We start from the raw sequence: 7,012 nt of genomic DNA on the forward strand, positions 1-7,012 counted from the left end.
AATGGTGGGCTCACTGACACCCCAGTCGAGAGGTGCTCGGCTGGCCTGTTATGGCAGGCAGACTTGCACAGATGCAGCCTATATATATATATATATATATATATATATATATATATATATATATATATATATATATATATATATATATATATATATATATATATATATATATATATATATAATAGGGGCTGCAGGGTAGGCTTGGTCAGTAGACCAGCCGAGTAGTTTGGCTGGCAAGGTCTGACTAGACCTGGCCACGCCGTGTCAGGGCAGCCGGCCCAGCTGATATCATATAAGCTGGCCTGGTCTGCCAAGCTTTCTGGAGCCTAGCCGAGTGGGCTCGGTTGGGCAGGATGTTCTTTAAAAAAAAAAATAGAACAGAAAACAAAACTTTTGTTTTCTAGTTGAGGTTTGGGGGCTGGTCGGCAGCCAGCCGAGTAGTACTCGACTGACTGCCAGGTCCTGGCAGGTGATGCACAGGCCCAACTCGGGCTGTGGGGTGCCCTGCCAGTCCCAGCCGACTAGGTCGGCTGTGTGCTGGGCTATTCTATATAAAAAAAAATTATATATGGAATTTTTCAAGCCCAAAGGATTTTGATGTACAGACTTTTGCTCATGCAATGAGCATTAACACATGATTAATTCTTCTACTCAGTGGATTTCATGTTTTGGTACTTTGGCTACTTTTCTACCTTATGCATGTCGTTGGTACCTACCTAAGCTTGTATGATGATTTAACAAGCATGTAAATATTCAAATTTACTATCCATGTTTTGTTCAACCATATGCATGCAAAAGAATGATATTGTACACATGCCTAGACTGCATGTTCATGGTATTAATGCATAGTTGTCTTCTATGCTTGTGCATACATGAAAGTGATAGGTTTTCGCATGTAGACAACGCCATGAGTGTTCACATATTAAATCGTATTGATTCATGAATAAAAACATGAATGTGAAGTGGTTACATAAAAGAACATACACATGGATAGTGAACACATGCATATCAATATTATTGTTCATGCACATGGTTAAATTGATATATATGATTGTGCATATGGAAGCATACCCTTAACCTGAGTGTGTGAACTCATGCACTTGCATATGACTATTGTTGTTTCATGCACATTGTTAAGTTGGCATTTATGAATGGGTATTGGAAATCATGTAACATCATTGCATATATGGCACATTGTTATGATTTTTTCACATGATGCATCAATGATTAAATACTAAATCATTATGGGTTGTGTTAGCCTTGATCTTGGATTGCTCATTCTTTACTTGTTTTATACATCACAAAAGTCATATTTGTATTATTTTACTGTATTGCACTGTGTTGTGATCCCGTGATGAGTCTCGCATGGGGATATGTAAACTAGATTTATTAATTTTACATGTTGAATTGCAAATTATTGAATGAACTTTAATGATAAAGATAAAGAACAGTGTAATATACGTTCTGAGATATCCCATCATTAGAATGAGACTATTAGAGTTACGGTTTTGGAGAACCACGAGGATACAACAACTTTGTGTGCATTGTTACTATCCTCAACCTGATATTGAGGTTCTTTCTTCTGGTCACAGTTTTAGGGAGAGTCCACCACTTTACCTGGGGGTGGTGTGTAGATATAACTGTTGTTTTGATATACCAAGAAAGTGACACTATTGGATGCAGAGGTCCTTAGTGTCCTGACATTAGATGTGGAGGTCTAATGTTTTGAAGGTTGATTCGGTCGGGGGCTAAGTTTGGAACCCAGTAATAAAATGCAAGTTATGAGCTAAGTTACCTTGGAAACCCTACTTGACCTCGGAAATTCTTACCCGTTTGGTATATCCGCGAACAATAGTAATAAAAAAAAAACTTAAATGTGTGCATCCTAATAGGGACATGCATATAAAAAGAGGACTTGATAAAGATAATAATTTACTCATGCATATGCACTGACATCATGCATTTTCCTATTATGCATTAGATCATGCATATTTACTTATTTTTTCATACTTATGATGCATGGTTGATATTATGATATTGCATCTTGTTGCATGCTGAATATCTTTACTACTTATTAAATTATGAAAATTATTCTGGTAGCATCCATCTAAATTATTGCATGAATCTTATCTGTATTTCTTATGCTTATTTGTTTCATTAGAGGAATTTGTATATAGAATTCTTTGGATTCTGACACCCTACTTTTGGTATTTTTCACAGCCTCAGAGGCTGTGAGGCGACTTTCTCATGAGAAGAGCTACGAGGGGATTACATGACTACTTGACAGACTCTCGTGGACCGTGACTCTTTTCTTTTTATTTAATTTTTATACACTCTGATATTTTGCATTTGTCTCATGACTCTATTATTTCTAAATTAATAAAGTTAGCTTGCTATGGTTTGTACGATGGGTGTAAGATGCCTTGTGGTTCTTCGAATTTCCTAGTTATGTTGAAACTGTAAAGGCCCCGGACTCCGAGAAGATTTTTGCAATGGTTTAAAAAAAAATTCTGCATTTTTTTCTTGAGTATGAGTTGGGGTCGTTACACAAAAAACAAATGGAAAGCATATTTCCTGTAATATGTGTTTCCCATCAATGGGAAGAAAGTTTCCCCACACTTCCTCCTCTTCGAAGGAAGCATGGTGCTTCCTGGTTCGAAAGCTCACTACTCTCCCATAAAAGGGTGCTTCTGGTAACTATGCACCGGACTACCAAACAAGATGTTGAAGAATGCATGAATATAAATGTAATAAAGTAAGGCAATATGCTAGAGCAGAAAGGGCGCTAGAAAGTAAAAGGCCACCAAAAAGGTAAACTTGTGGAAAAGAGGTCTCTGAAGGTATTCTCTATCATGGATGATGCCAATGAAGTTGGTTTATACCATATTGGCATTTGAATTTCTTGAGAAAGTCCCCACTGTGATCGTTACAAATTTTTTCCCTTTCTTTTCCTTTTGAGGGGAAAGAAGAGAAGAGAAACTCTTTGCAAGGTCCACTTGACCTTTTGAAAAAGATAGATTTGATTTTAAAATAACTCGCATCTGTTTTGAAATTTTGCGGGAAAATGGAGAGACGATATTCGCTCATCGGTACGAGGTTCAACCGTTTCTGACGCCTTTACCAGGGGTAATTAAACCAATGACCAAATTCATGCCTTTTGCTTTGCCTAAATTTGTCTAAGCTGGATTCATTTGAGCAATAGATTACCCGGACTGGTTGACAATTATTGTAGCAGTTCCCAAAAAGAATGGCAAAGTCTGAATTTGTATCGACTTTCATGATCTCAACAAAGCTACTCCAAAAGATGACTATTCGCTCCCAAACATTGATCTCCTGATCGATAGCACGACTGGTCATGCCATGTTTTCTTTTATGGATGGATATTCCAGATATAATCGGATCAAGTTGGCCGCTCGTGACCAATCCAAGATGTCCTTCACTACGCCATGGGGCACGTTCTGTTATACAATCATGCTGTTTGGACTTAAGAATGCTGGGGCAACCTATCAGCGTGCAATGGACATCATTTTCCATGACCAAATGCATAAGATTATGGATGCATGTATTGATGATATTCTGGTCAAATCCAAGGATGAAGAAGACTATATTGATGCTCTAAATCAAGTCTTCAAGCGACTCATTTTATTCAAGCAGAGGCTCAATCCTCAGAAATGTGTCTTCGGAGTAGAGTCAGGCAAATTAGTTGGTTTCATGGTTAGCAAAAGAGGGATAAAAGTAGATCCCGCTAAGGCAAAGGCTATCATTGATATGCCACCCCCGACCAATCTCAAAGAGTTGCATAGTCTTCAGGGACGTATGCAGTCGATCCGACGATTTATATCCAATTTAGCCATGAGGTGTGAACCTTTCAATCATCTACTCAGAAAAAGAGTAAAGTTCGAATAAGGACCAGAATGCCAACAGTCGTTTGAACGCATCAAAAAATACCTTCTCAATCCTCCCGTTCTGAAGCCGCCATAATTGGGAAAGCCTCTTTTGTTATATGTCTCGGTAAATCAAACCGCTTATGGCGGATTCTTGGCATAGTACGAAGAAGGTAGTCTGATAGAGCATGTCATCTATTATGTAAGCAAAACTTTTATTGATTACGAGAAGAAGTATTCTCAGATAGAGAAGACCTGCCTAGCACTAGTTTGGATGTGTCAGAAATTGAGACATTACTTGCTAGCATCAGAAGTCAAGGTTCTATCAAAACTCAATCCTCTCAAGTACATTTTTCGATGATGATTTCCCCGATGAGCGCATCCATAATATTCAGTAGTCTCTAGTTTGGAGTTTATTTTTTGATGGTTTCAAGAACATGACTGGTATAGGGATCAGGATCTTATTGATCAGACTCGAGAAGGAGATGATCCCTTTCTCCCTCAAACTTGATTTTCAATGCACTCATAACATGACTGAGTATGAAGCTTTAATACAAGGTCTGAGAATTCTGCAAGACTTCAATGTTAAGAGAGTGCACGCTTTTGGCGACTTGTTGCTCATTGTCAGCCAAGTCAAAGCCGAATGGCAGGTAAAAGATCAGAAGCTACTTCCTTATCAGAAGATCGCTTTAGTTCTTATCGATAGCTTCAACAAATTCTAGCTTTTTCATATCAAAAGAGAGTTTAATCAGATAGCTGATGGCTTAGCCAGTCTAGGCTCCATTATGTCTTTAAGAAAAGACGAATCTTGTCGCTTTTTTGAAATTGACAGACTCGATCAACCTACCTTCATTCTAGTTATGCAAATCAACCAGGCCGAACAGAAGAAAAAGCCTTGGCATCAGGATATCAAGAATTTCATCGAAACCGGTGAGCTTCCACCAGAATTGACAAAAAGAGAACAAAAAGTGATTCAATGCATGTTTGCTCATTGTTTTATTCTTGCCGATGTTCTTTATCATTGTGGGTTCAACTCTGAGTATTTCAGGTGTTTAGATGCAGATGAAGCAAAAAAAATTGTTCGAGATGCGCACGAGGGCATTTGTGGTGGCCACGTCGGTTATCAAACTCTTGTTAAGCAGATCATTCAGGCAGGGTACTATTGGAAGACCATGCAATAAGACTGTTATCATTTTGTGAAGAAATGCGTTCAATGCCCGATGCATGCACCTTCCATCTATACGCCAACCACATATTTACAATCAATTGTATCTCCATGGCCATTCTCTATGTGGGCTTTCGTTGTCGTAGGCCCAATTACTCCTTCTGCCTCTAATGGCCATAAATATTTTCTTGTTGCGACAGAATATTTCACCAAGTGGGTCGAGGCTGTCACTTTGCGTATAGTGGAAGGCCGACATGTCTCATTCATTCACAATAATATTTTTTGTCATTTTAACATACCGCACAACATTGTTTTGCAGATAATGGTACTCATTTTAAGAATGAGAGAATGAAGACCTTTTGTTCGAAATTCAGAATTCATCATTATTTCTTAGCTCCTTACTATCCTCAAGGGTCAGGCAGAAGCTACAAATAAAATCCTGATTCGCATCTTGGAAAGAAACGTTGAAATGAGTAGTGATTGACACGAGAAAATCCATGATGCACTCTGGGCATATCGAACCACCATTCAGACCCTGACTAATGCAACTCCTTCAGAGCTTGTTTACGGAACCGATGTGGTATTGCTTCTCCATGTTCAGAAACCCGCTCTTAAGTTCGCATCATTACTAGAGCTATCGCTCGATCAATATCAACAACAGAGGTTGATACAACTTGATCTACTCGATGAAAGAAGACTCAAAGTGACAGAGCATGCTCAATCTTATCGTCAGAGGATAGCTAGGCAATATGCCAAGTCAGTCATCGAAAGAAGATTCCGAGTTAATGATTTGGTCCTTAGATCTACAGCTCATCTCAAGTATCGCCCACATGGCAAATGATCACCAAACTGGGAAGGTCCGTACGTGGTCAAAGAAGCATTACCCCGTAATTCATATCGTCTGATTAATGCAGACGGGGTAGAATTAACCGATCCTATCAATGCCCGACATTTGAAGAAATTCTACACTTAAAAAACTTCTATTCTATCTTTTGTATTCCTCAATAATTTTCCTTTAATAATGTTGAATTACTCTTTTATCTGAATGTCTTTCTCCCAGAATATACTGGGGCATTTTTTGTTATAAAACTCATCTTTTATTCAAAATACCCGGCATGCACGCAGGATCAAACAAAATCTTTCATCACCCACTTATTCACACTCATTTGCGTTCACTTGCATATATTCACATTCATTTGCATTTGCTTGCATCCATTTTGCATTTGCATCAAATACCCATTCAGGATAAGGGACAAATCCTGAGACCCCGACAAATTGTCCAAATCATCGTGAGGGCGAAGATTAAAAATCTTCCATCACAATCAACGGGTATTTTTAAAAATCCAACGCTCGTACTGGTAATTTTTCAAAATCCAGTGATCGTACTGGTAATTTTTTAAAATCCAGTGCTCATGCTGGTACTTTTTCAAAATCCTGTGTTTATTGGTCGAATTATTCCAAGATCCAGTTTCTTACTGGTTGAACTAGTCCAAAATTTTATCTTTACACCTATCGAGTTCTCTTTCTTTCAAATTCCAGAATTGGTCTAGAAAATCCGAGTCTCACTGGACTGTCGTTTAATCCGAGATATGCAGCTGTGATGACCAAATATGTATGAACCTAAGGAGACCCTTAACATACAGGAAAAAAATGTGGAATGAATGTTATGCATAACACCTGGAAATGAAGACAGTTACCTACAAAAGAATGGAGGGATTACCAGCGATGACACATGAAGTTCGATTCACGACCTTTTTGCAGAGGATGGTAACATTGAAAATAAGACACCATTGACGGTACAGGAATATAACCATCGATACCCAATGTTACATAATCTGAAACTGAAAACCAGGAATTTACCTATAGAACCTTGCTCCTCCAGGTTATGGTGATGAAATGGAGTTGTGAAATCTTTAGGGGAAAACAACCATTAAATCATAAACAGGGTGATTCACCGGAATCG

The sequence above is a fragment of the Nuphar pumila genome, chromosome 1, assembly GCF_984573655.1.
Source record: "Nuphar pumila chromosome 1, dmNupPumi1.hap1.1, whole genome shotgun sequence".
NCBI lineage: Eukaryota > Viridiplantae > Streptophyta > Magnoliopsida > Nymphaeales > Nymphaeaceae > Nuphar > Nuphar pumila.